Here is a 13,366-nt window from a genome sequence, read left to right as displayed (position 1 = left end):
GCTGTGTTAAAACACCACGACCAAACATAAATTGGGGTTGGGTCAGTGTACGTCATCTTATAGCTTGCAGTCCATCATCCAGAGAAGTCAGGGAAGGAACTCAAGGGAGGAACCTGGAGGCAGGAACCGAAACAAAAGCCATGGAGGATCGCATCTTGCTGGCCTGTACCCCATGGCTTTCTCAGGGGTTTCCTGGATCACCTCTCCAGGGGCGACACTGCCCCCAGTGAGCTGGGTCCTTTCCCATCCATCAGCAGTCAAGAAAATACACTACAGCTTGCCCACGGACCAATCCGGTGGGGACATTTTCTCATCTACGGTTCCCTCTTCCCAAAAGACTCTAGCTTGGGTCAAGTTGACTCAAAACTAACCGGCACAAGCCTGTTAACTCTTAAACTCAAGCACTGCCATCTCATGATCAGTATGCCTAGAATATACTTTCTTCAGTGCTGGACTTAGGAATTGGATAGCTATGATTCCCTCAGTCTTGAAGCCCCCCCTTCGACGGTTAATTGGTTATTCTTATTCCAATCACCTGCTTATGTATTTCCAACAACTTCCTCCAGAAACTTTGTGAGTACAAAGAATTTTTCTTTTGAGCTGTAGCCCACCTTTGAAGAGTGTTTGGTATATGATAGGTACTCAGTTAAATACTTTTTCTTTCTTTTTGATAAATGTTTTCATTCTATCAGTTGAGATTGAATAGCTGCGTCTGTGAATTAGGAGTTATTAAAATAAACAATGAGAGAGAAGGTGGATTGGCGCTAGATAACAGCTGTGGAAAATAACAATCGAAGAGCAAGTGTGGCATGAAGGATTGCTGGGGAAAGTTAGTCGTGCAGGGAGCACCCAGCAATGCTGAGCAATAGGAAGAAGACGGTAGCATGGTGACCGATCCACATCAGGAAACCATTTCAAGTCTGCCATCAATAAAATGGAAGTGGTCAGGATGACCACTTGTTTTCATTTCTGTAAGCCGTGTCGTTTTAGTTATTTGTGTTCTTGAACTTTATTATTGTTAGTCCGTAAAAGTTTTTATGCTGAAAGGCTTAACCCTTTGCTTACCGTGAATCACTGTGGACTCTCCTGGTTTTGTTTTGTTTTTTTGTTGTTGTTGTTCATGTTGTATATTAGTTTAATTTTTTAACTCTTAATTGGTTGTTCTTGGTGTATAGAAAAGCTCTGAAATTCTGCAGATGCATAGTTTTTTCACATAGTTTACACAGCTCTCACTTTTTAATATTTATTCAGTTATTACTATGTTTTTATTTGATTATTTTATTTACATTTCAAATGTTATCCCCCTTCCTGGTTTTCCCTCTTCAAACTCTCTATCCCATCTCCTCTCTCCTTACCTCTATGAGGGCACTCCCCCACCTACCCACCCACTCCCTCCTCATTGCATTCCCATATGCTGGGGCATCAAGCCTCCACAGGACCAAGGGCCTCCCCTCCCACTGATGCCAGATAAGTCAATCCTCTGCTACATATGCAGCTGGAGCCATGGGTCTTCTCTTTGGTTGGTGGTTTAGTCCCTGGGAGCTTTGGGGGATCCAGTTAGTTGATATTGTTCTTCGTATGGGGTTTTCAACCCCTTCAGCTCATTCAATCCTTCCTCTAACTCCTCCATTGGGATCCCTGTGCTCAGTCTGATGGTTTTCTGTGAGCATCTGTATTGGTCAGGTGCTGGCGGAGCCTCTCAGGGGACAGCTATACCAGACTTCTGTCAGCAAGTGCTTCTTGGCATCAGCAATTGTGTCTGGGTTTGGTGTCTGCAGATGGGTTGGATCCCTAGGTGGGGCAGTCTCTGGATGACCTTTCCTTCAGTCTCTGTTCCACTCTTTCTCCCTGCATTTCCTTTAGACAGGAACAATTCTGGGTTAGAATTTTTGAGATGGGTGAGTGGCCCCACCCCTCAGCCAGGAGCCATGCCTATCCACTGAATATGTTAAGATTAAGAATTATAGCATCTGCTGGCTGGGGAAAAAGATTGGATAGAAAACATTATTCTATTCATTTACTCCCCAGCCTACAAATGAAAAAAATTATATCATGTAAAATAATAATATTACAATACATTTCTAATTTAAAAAATTCTTTCCACTGCTTGATTCAATTTTTATTACATATATAATTATCTATGAATATATATAATTTCTAAAGATTTTGTAGAAAAACTGAAGAAAATCTAATTTTCTTTAGTACATTTAGACCATTCTATATATTTCTCTTTATTATGTTTATTATATAAAATCAGTTTTCATTTTTCTTAAAATACGACCACTTCATTAATTATGTGCATTTTATTTATCTAAAGGCAAGCAGTGAAAATTTTAAATTATCTATGCAATTTCTTAACTCATTTCTTTTCATTTGTTTTCAAATAAGTTTCTTTTGTATTTGTTGGCTTTAATTTCTTTCATACAATATATTTTGCTTATAATCTTTCCTATTGTTCAAGTCTCCCAGGCTTCCCTGATCTCCCAAATCAACTCAATTTCATATTCTTCCTGTCTTAAAAATTAAAAACGTAGACAAATAAACAAAATCAAATGAGTAAACAAACAAACAAATACCCAAACAAAACAAAAAGCACACAAGATATATGGAGACCATTTTGTGTGTATCAACTACTCTTGGGCATGGGGCCTGCCATGGAATGTGGCTGATATTCCTCGTGACACAGACTGGGGAAACCTGATTTCCCTTTCCTGGCAAGTATCAATTGCAAATATCTTCTTGCAATTAGGGGTGGCACTTTGTGTCCACTTCCCCCTTCGGTGCTAGGATGTCCTCTGGTTTGAACCTGTATAGCTTATATCATGTTGTCAGCACTGTTGGGTCTGGAAGATGCTGTTTCCTTGGAGTCTCTAACAACTTCTCAGTCTCCTCCTTTGAATAGGTCTCTGAGCTTTGAAGGGTCGTTGTGCAGCAGTGAGTCCCTGCTTTGCCGTAAGAAACAGCTTCTCTGATGAGGGTTGAATGCTGCTGGGCTTGATGGGTAGAGCAACAAGTCATTAGGAGTCATCTTATTGCTCTGGTCTTTTAGCAGAATAATAATAGTAGGTTTCCCTCTGTGCCGATGGCCCGCCTTGTCTCAGGTTCTTGGCCACTTTGGCAGTGGACTTTATTCTTAGTTTTTCATCATTATCCTTTACATTTTTCTAGATTAATTATTTAACAGTTTTCTTAGGTGAAGTATTCATTGTTTTCTTTGTCAAACCTATCAGCAATAGCCCACAAGTCGTGATTCATTTAGGCTTCTAAGCTAGTAATTCTCTCACTTCATACTCTTTATAATTCATTTCTCAATGTCTTTCTATGCTTTTTTTTCCTTCTACATCATGAGTGCATTTGGAGATCAGTCTTTAGGTTTTTAAACTACGTATTATCTTAAAATCTAAACTCAACTCAGTAAGTCTATACAGCTACCTATCAATAAATTTGCCTCAGACATACCTCACCACATTTTCTCCTGTGTGCATTTGTTTCAAATATTTTTTAATATTTTATTAATATAGACTTATATAACTGCTACATTTCTATCAAGTTTTCTTACTTTCTATTCTTCTTTCTGTAGCTTCCTATGGCTTCGGCTTTGAATGGAATGACAGTCTGTTAGTGTGAAGTCCTTTCATTTTGATCTTTCAGAGCATTGCCCATATTTTAATGCCACTCAACCCAATACTCTTCTCCATCACTATGAGTATTCCTTTTTTCTGACTTTCTCTCTTTCCATTGAGAAATAGTCCATTAATAACATTGCCATTTTTTCTTCAAGGACCTTCTGCATCTACAGTGATTCTCTCATAAAATTCCATAGTCCTGCCACTCAATAGAGACTGGATTAATGGTAGTGACTTTATATACTACACTAATACTCAGTTGCTATAGAGTAAAGATCATCAGACTTTCTGTGAGGGACAAGACTGTAAGTATTCTAGGCATTTCAAGACAGAAGATCTTGGCCCCTCCTCGATGTTGTTCTTAGAGTGCAAAGGTGACAATATGTAGATGTGTGAGTGCAAAGAGCTTCTGTAAACTTGACAAAAGCAGATGAAGGCCTGAATTTGTCTTTAGCTCATGTCTATCGAGGTCGTCTCTAGACAGTATCTTCTTCATGCCTTTGCTAAATAACAATTAAATTAATACAGTTTTCTTCCTCTGAGTTTCCAGGACTGCATAGAGAATCCTTGTTATGAAAAACTGTACACAAGAGAAAAAGAGAGACAGAGACAGAGACAGAGAGACAGAGGGAGGAAGGGAGGGATGGAGACTGAGAAACAGAGACAAAGACACAGTAGGGTGAGACGTCTCTGAGGGGCAGGTGCTTCATTCCTGAGGGTCAGGTCTGAGGGAAGCAGTCAGCTGTAGTCAGTGGGGTAGCTGTGTTGTGCTTGACTGAAACCCAGGGAAGCCAGTGGGGGTGACAGAAGAAGGAAGACCTTGAGTGCTATTCCGAGCGCTTGAAACTCAGTTCACAAGAAACTGAGAAACCAAATGTAAAATAAAAGATTTGAGAAAGAAGAATGCTATGTAAAGAATGCAGGGCAGCCACCTTGCCAAGTGTCCTCCGCCTTCCTGTCCTTCCAGTCACCAACCTTTCTTAAATGTTCTAGGTCAAAATTTTCCCATGATATTTCAAATCAACAGATAATCTGTGGAAAGTTAAAGTTACACTTGACCATCATGAGGGAAAAATACACATACACAGGGCAAAAAAACAACTCCAAAAATAATGTTTTTGCTTTTCTTAGGAAAGAACACCGCACCTTGGAGGGACTTTCATGAGCTTCCAAAACGCTCTCAAATTACCAAAAGGAAAAAGTAGTTTATTATCAGGTTAACATTTTAAATACTATTTAATTTAATGAATTACATTAATGAAAGAAATCAATGGTTCAATTCACATTAAAAAGCAAATATACCATTGCACAACAGTATTAGTTCTTTAAAAATAACTCTAGTTATGATAATGGATAGAACAGTGTTCATTAATAACTAGCAAGATAAGTAGATGAAAATCTGATGTGTAATTTTACAGTGGATGGGTCAAGCTTACAACCATGAGTGGGGCCACTAGTCTTAACATCACAGGAAGACAGCCATACATATGTATCTATATGTACTGTATATATGTATGTGTCTATATGTACCATGCTTCTTTGTAAGATGCAGCTGCCTTAAGGCTTTCATCTGCTTAAGCCTCAGGATATGATCTTTCATAGTTACCTGAAGAACTGAAGGCTTTGTTCAAGAGTACCACAGGATGTAATTAGCAAAATACACAACAGAGAATACTATAAGAAAAAAATATGTATTTTCCCAGACACTATTAGCAAGCAGAATGGAGAATACACACACACACATACACACACACACACACACACACACACACACGTAGAAAACAATTTTGATGTGCAGACATAGTTTAATTCTGATATAAACAAGATGACTTGACAAATTAAAGTAATAGTTTTTAAAGACAATAGAAGGGAAATGTTGTTGTAAAATTATATTAAAAGGCTGTATTTTACCACCCCCCCCACTAGGTCCGGCACTGCAGTGCCCTAAGATATCTGGTAGATATCTTGCCAGAAACATACATTCCAACTCCATGGTGGCCCAGTGTCTCGGCCACCACACACTCTGCCAAACTCAATTCTCCACAAGAAAGAACACACAATACAATAACCTCTGATCCAATTGATAAGATATAATTGCACACCTAAACATACAAAGCCCTGTACACATCCATCCCTTAAGAACATTCATAAGAACCTGTAAATACACTGAGTGGAATCTTAACATCAGCCTCCATGTTCTCTCCACCGCTTCTGCACCGTCTCGTTCCAGTCTCCTCCTCTTCTTCCCTCAAACTTTTCTCCTGCCCATCCTTCCTTCTTGTCCAATGACAGGCCTCGTTCTATCTTGTACCTGCCTACACCTTCGTGATGACATCATCCCACAGGAAATATATATTAACTAGGTATTTGATAGTCTTTGGGAAGTGTTCACTTTTTTAGGCAAGACGATAATACAGTGTTTTTTAAGATTTCCTAACCATAAAAAGCCATTCACTGAAGAATGGATAAAACCATGCAGTATCATAGGTTTATTTTATGCTAATGGAGAGAGCAAGAGCTTTGAGAAGTAAGGAATAGAAGCCCCTGCGACCCTGTTCTGATCATGGCTAATGAGGACACTAATGCTGACGGAAGCTTGTCACACTGTTCCTTCTAGTCTCTTTTACATTTGAAATACTGTAACAGAAAATAGTGCAGACCATCACTGGAGGCGATCTAGAATAGGAAAAAGAAAGCCTTAAAGGAGGGTCTAACACCTTTATTTTTCCAAGATGACATAGAAAAGCTCCACTTGACCATTTGTGTATATTTTTCAGTCTCGTTCACAGCGAATGCATTCAGCAGTCTCAGGGTAGAAACCTTTAGGATGAAGCTGTATTCATATAGCAAAGGTCATTCTCTCCGCGGGCCAAATTTAAAATAGAATCCTTAAAGGACACTCCGTAATTCTTGTTATAGTAGCATTAGAAAGTAACTATTATTTACACAGATTCTGTCTAAGGGTTAAGTTTCTCTGCTAATGCTTCCTAAGTCATTACTTTTAAGTTTGATTATCATATGCAGTCCTAAAGTGTAGGAGATGGGTAGATCCTTGTGCTCCAAGACGAGCACTGAAGAAACTGGGAACAATAAAACACAGGACTGACTCTGCAAAGAGAACGATGCTCAACCTATTTTCCACCCGGAAGACTGGCAGTAGATATGACTAATAACCTGGCAACCTTTGCACTACCCCTTTTTAGCCAGGCCACACAGGTTCTCTCAGAGCCTTAGCATGAACTTGTCTATCTTGAGCCTGTTTCCAAAGTTAATCTATGGAATCTATCATTATGAAAGATGTCACTTGTACACGTGTACTTAATATCAGTTTTCTGTGTAGTCATGTCTTCAATTTCATTGTGCACATGGGAGTAAGTTAATTATCACCATAGTTTCCCCCCAATTGTGGTATGCTTAAAAATGCATAAAGTAAACCAGCTAGTGTCAGACTCTGGAAGTTTGAACCAGCGCTGGCTAGTGAATTGTGTTGAACAGAACTGTCTTCTTATTTCTGCTGTTCTTGGCGGTCACAGAGACCCCTTCCCCCCATTCTAATGTAATTAATGCACAAGAGCATTTAAGTTTCTTGAAATGTATTATCATGTTCTTCTCTCTTCGTGGATTACATATGGAGTACTCAGTCTTCATATAAATTAACTCCTATGCTTCTTTGTTCAACAGATAATTTGAGCTTTTTTCATATAAATCTGGTTCCAAGATTACTCCCAGGTATATCATAAAAGGAATCCTCTGCAAAACCTAGTTATGGTTCCTAACTGGGACTTATGAGCACAGCAAAGGATTTTACATCTTGTGTCTCATTAGCCCATTAAATCTATATTGACCCTCGTGTGTTTATCCTCTGTTGTCTTTGGAACTTAAATGGTGACAGCATCTTGGAACCTTTCACTAATCAAGAAAATCAAGAAAAATTTTCTCTGCATAGTTGTATGAAGACAATAATTCAATAAATATTATAGAGTGTTGTAAGGACACTTCTAGATATTCAATATTTACTCTACCTCTAGTCTCTGTCATGAAAATTACCATGCTTCCCTTTAGTTAGCTCCCCCAAAATATTGACGTTTGCTAGCCTATGTAGACTTCATTGACAAAAATCAGGCTTCTTATATTATAAGAGCACTTGACTTAGTATTTTTGGAATTACCTAAAATCAGTTGCATATAATTCAGAGAAGAGACGATAAGGCACTTAGGCCACATGGCTACTACAATGAAGTAAGAGTTATTTGTTGACAACAACCATCTAATGATGTCTCAGTAGAGCCAAGATGAAAGAACTGATGTTGAATGGGATCCAGAATATTCTCATGGGATGAATCTAACTTTTGGATTTTTAAATTCATTTTATTTTTTATTTATTTTTAAAGCAAATTCAAATGACAGGAGTGCTTAAGGTTAAAACACTCCCACTGGTCAGTAGCTGCCAGGACATTGAGAAAGAAAGTCCCACAGGATTTCCTGTAGCCACATTGTGCAACTCTACATGTGAAGAAAGAGAAAAAGAGAGTGTGTACTTTTTCCATGCCTTCCGTAGAAGTATTCCTCTGAGGAAACCATGAGGGTGTTGGAGGGAATAAGGGCATCTGGGTCTAGCTGCTGGTAACTCTTCTCAAAATCTAAAATAATAACAGAGTAACTCCCTGTGGACTAAGACGAATCTCTGGCAAGCTCAATATACCTTACCTAGTTTATCATCCTTTGGAGAGCAAGTTGCCTAATTTGGTTAAGAAGGCGCACCATGTGTGTGCTCTGCCTTTTATCCTTCTGATAACATCCTCTTTGGGCTGTGGACTGCCAGGCATGTTTAAAGCAGATACTAACTCTCTTGGACTTGGTTTCAGAAACATTCAGAGTGCATGGGTAAACCTTGTGTACCACCTGCCTCATCTCAGAACCAGCCATGAGTAAGATTTCTGATACCCAGAGATTAAAGAGTTATAAAGGATGCCACAGAAAGCAATGAGGAAGAAGTAGATACAGCTGACTATCAACTGCTCCCACTTGAGCTCTCTGTTCCCCTACAATTTCATCAAAACACAGCCACCTTGCTTTGGTTGTCTCCAAGTATTGCTTTCCTTCCTTATTGTACAGTTGGACTACAGCCACTCCACAGGATCCATGAATAGGTGGAATACACTGTAATGAGTAGAAGGAAAGAGTAAGACATAGACTCTAATGCATCCCATCAGACAAGCACTAGGAAAGACAGTTGGGACAGTGTGCAATTAGAAGGGCAAGGCTTAAAGAATCTCCTCTTTTTCCATCTTCTTTCTCTTCCCTTTTGATTGAGCCTTGTTTTCTGAATTCCAGTGAGTGTGGTTGAATGAGAAGAAACTGACATCTGCTCTCAGGTGTAAGGATGGACTTCCTTCTGGAGATGCTCTAGTAAGCTTCAGTGAAACAGGGAAGATGAGATGGGAGTAGTCAAACTATTTATACCTGTCAGCAAGAGGACCACATAATGGAAAACAGAGAAAGAGAGTGGATGGAAGATACACTATTTTAGATCTGAGAACATGGCTTTTCTCTTAACAAAAGCCATCCGATTGAACAGACTAGAGGAAAAGATTTTTGACCTGGGTTACTAGGTTATAAAATTAGGATTTTATTGCTCTTTTCATTAAACACAGACAAAGTATCTTTCTGGCATTGAAGAATCTTATTTACCTACTTCTAGGTGGCAATTTTCCTCCTCCCTACTTTTCTTAAGAGCCATGTGACTTGGGTGGAAACCATCAGTCTCTTACTTCACCCCACCTCCTTTGTTTTGGTGGACCCAAAAGCTAGATCATGACTCCATCCAGGCCAGTCATAGGATCCTTACATACTGTGTCAATGGTTTCTATGAAACAGACAAAAGCTACTAAATGCTTTCCCTGGACGTTTTTAGCTGAAGTCACAGATTAATGGCATTTTCTTTTTAGTTAACAAGCTAGGTGATAGACACCAAGACCTTCAAGCACCAAGGTTATTTGCCTCTATTTGTTCCATTTTTAAAACTGTTATATAAAGATACAGATAGAGATAGATATGGATATACATATATATGTATATATACGGCATGCAAAAATAACTTGTTTAGTCCATATAATGTTACTTGTATGTAATGTACATGATTTCATAGCTAACTAATTGGTATTAGATAACGAATTAGGGGATCCACTCCTGAGGAAGACTATTCCTTCCATTCTCATTATCCTTTGATTGCCTATGGTTCTTTGATTAGTGTAGGAACCTCATGAGATTTCCCCCTTTCCGTGTTAGGATGTTTATTGGTGTTGTATTTGCCTAGGTCATGTTTAGTCAGCTGTAATGTTAAGGTATCATAGATGAGGCTTCCAGCTGGGGCTGGGTATCACATGATCATTAATTCTCTCCATCTTGATCAGTTGACAGTTTTCTGTAATGGTCTCCCACTGTTGCAAAGAGAAGTTTCTTTGATGAGAAGTAAGAACTACACTCATCTATGAATATAAGAAGAAGTATTTATAAAGCAGTTAGAAGTTATGCTCCTTGGCAAAGTGCAATTGTAGCTTCTCCTCTAAGATCTATGGGTAGTTGGCTGTTTCTAGGCCCTCCTGTTGAGTAGGCCTTAGGTTCCATTGGACAGTTGCTGGGTATCACGAAGATAAGTGTGACACTATTGTACACTTAGGGATATCTTACCATGCTAGTCATCGTTTTGAATTACAGCTGGGTAGGACTATTGTTAGGACTTCTCTCTTTGGGAAGCTTGCATAGCACTTTGCAGTGTTAAAATGAGGATTACTTGAACATAAGTACTGTAACCAACACTGGTAATCAGGACTCTTTTCAAGTGAGTAAGGAACAAAAAGCACAGACAGTGTAAATGTGCTGGAGGAATGCGTGTTTCGTGTCTCAGGCAGGAAGAAACAGGAATGCATGACATTTCACCATGCTACTTAGAATGTGTATGATTTAAAACATATGAATTGTCTAACTACGGAGTTCCCCGTTTAATATTTTTGGACCATGAGTGATCAAAAGTAACTGAAACAAAAATAAATAAATAAATAAAAAGTAAAACTATGGATGTAAATGCACACACCCTTCTTTCCAGTCATTCACTCCAATCTCCCCTTTCCCTGCCTTCTGCAATGACTACTAAATTTTACTTGAAATTGACTTAAATTGAATAATTAGCTACAATGTAAAATAGCGAATGTACAAAATGAAAGAACTAGGAAGAACAAAATTGATTCACTATGTGTGCTACACACAGCTAATATTTGAAGGGGCAGACATTTTAATAAGGGCACCAAGGCAGTCAAGTCATGTAATAAATAGGATGATTTATATTTCTTAAGAAGAAATATAGTTTAGGCTATGTAGTCCTCCCCCTTGAAGAGATCCTACTTATCTATATACAACCTTAGGATATAAGACGAGTTACAAATTAATAAGGTTCAGAAACCTATGCCCACAGTTCAAATGCTCACATCATTGTGTATTTGTTTTAAGTAATTTAGAAATGATTATACATGTGTAATTAAAATTATTTAACATGGAGACTTCCAACACTCTTCTAAACAAAAAAATAGTGTAATAGGATAAGTGTTATAAAATATGGTAAAATAAAATTTGAGAGATGATGGTCGAAATAAGTCTTTACTGCGGGGCTTTGAAGAATTTTCCACATAGTAATATATACTGAAGCCTCCACTAGAGAGAGAACACGCGCCGGATGTGGTTTGTTAAGTGATTCCTTTTGAGTTTCACATCTTGTGAAACTGAAATTTCCATACTTGAATGCTCTGCATGCCCACGCTCAACAGAATTCAAATGGAAAAATAAATAAATCTGTACCAAATTTGTACAACATAATCTTCCTGCCATGATTCCCTAAATGCTGCATCACAACCACTATTTACACAGCATTCACATTGTAGCATGTGCTAGTGGCGTGCCTGAGAAGAGGTGTGCTTTGGTTCCTGACCACTGCAATAGAGCAAGTACCACAATCAGGTGAGTCACGTGTGGTGGTTTCTCAGTGCATACAGAAACGATCTCATATAAGCTATAGTCTATGAAACATGCATTGTGTCTAAAGTACACATAGATTTTAAAATACTTTAGTGCAAAAAAGATTCTAAGGATTCTAGCTTTGAGTGGGTGGGAAATATATTTCATAGCCGAAGGCCCACGTTGGTAGTTGCTGACTGATCATGGTGGAGATTGCTGAGGACAAAGCTGATTGTAGAGGTTTCTTAAAATAAGGCGTCAGTGACCTATTGCCTAATTCAGGTTTATGAATGATTTCACCACAACAGACAACGCTACTTCACACATCTCACCCATTATATATGACCATTCACAAACATTGGAATTATATCTGATGCCATTTATTAAATGAGTTTATTCTTTGTTGCCGTTGCAACAATGTCCCCAGCATCTTCCCTAGCAGGAAACAATACTCGAAGATTCCTACCATCTCCCATCATCCATCCATTCTCCTCACCTGTTAATGTCTCATCATAAAATCATCTCCAGGCTTCGCATCCAATTCTGCTTCTCACTGTCCCTACATCTGCAGTTGTCCTTTCAGTGAAGCCTTGAGTTCCCAGAAGTCATCCATGAAGGTTGCAGCCAACGTCATCCAAAATCCTGCTGAAGTTATTGTGAACTCACATCCTTAGGTTGGGGTTATTTTGACCTCTTCCTCACAAACATCCTTAACTGTAGCTAAGACGCTGAAACTTTTTCACAAGGTTTCCATTTTGCACGGGGCCATCAGAGGACTCCATGTCTATAGCAATGAGAGCTTCAGAAATGTTGCTCAAATTGTGACTAAGATTCTTCCTGATCCATGAGCTGCAGGGTGGACGATATGCTCACAAGCACAAAGACAGTCACAATGTATCTCATTGTACACTACCTTCACACATCTTGGTGTGTTGCCAGCGGGCAGTGCTATTTTGTGGGAATTTTCATTTCTGAAAACTAGCTCCACAAGGCGAATTTAAGATATTAGGTTGCCATATTTTAAGCAGATGTGCTGTCACCTAGGGTTTATTTGTCCATTTGTGGAGTATAAGGCTCTCAGATTTTCAGAACAGTAAGAGTACATAGATAAAAGTTTCAATTTTAAGACAACAGCGGTATTACCTCATAGCAAGAGCATCATCTGTGCTTTGGAGGTTTTAAGCCAGGCATTTAGTCCCCCTACCTCTGCCTCACAAAATCCTAGAGAACATCTTCTCATCTAAGGGTTTGGGATTTGTTGTTGCTGTTGTTTTGTTTTGTTGTTGTTGGTTTGGTCTTGTTTTGTTTGTTTGTTTTGTCTAGATGGGAAAGCTGTTGCTACTGTAATGCCTTACATCAGTTAGCTTGGGTGGTCTATACAAGTATTACCTGTTATACACCATTACTTTCTTGAACTTGTGCTTAATGTTTTAGAGACATTGTCTATTCTTAAACACCATGGGCCAACCTTTCCTACCTACAAACTTTCCTTCTGTGGCTTCTTCAACTCTTTAGAGACTTGGAATTGACCTGAAGGTTCCTCTCTGAGAACTAGCTTTTATGGAGCAGAAGGCACCATACGAGCTTCCAAGGGAGGAACACACTACCCAGCTATCATGGCTATGAACTACAACCACCATCATAGCATAATGACCTTAAGGTTACTTGGCAGTAACTATCAGCTCCCACTCAACAAGAAGGAAACCGCTCTGGTACTGGAAATTTAGCTAACTC

At 38.9% G+C, this 13,366-nt stretch overlaps 1 pseudogene; it reads left to right on the top strand.

Moving 5' to 3' along the window:
- The first annotated feature begins 1,879 nt into the window (after nt 1–1,879).
- LOC116885115 lies at nt 1,880–2,037 on the top strand (annotated as a pseudogene).
- Nucleotides 2,038–13,366: the final 11,329 nt, after the last annotated feature.

Source organism: Rattus rattus, chromosome 15 (genome assembly GCF_011064425.1).
Source record: "Rattus rattus isolate New Zealand chromosome 15, Rrattus_CSIRO_v1, whole genome shotgun sequence".
Classification (NCBI taxonomy): domain Eukaryota; kingdom Metazoa; phylum Chordata; class Mammalia; order Rodentia; family Muridae; genus Rattus; species Rattus rattus.
Note: the sequence above shows the minus strand (reverse complement) of the source record. Positions and strands in the feature narration are given on the sequence as shown.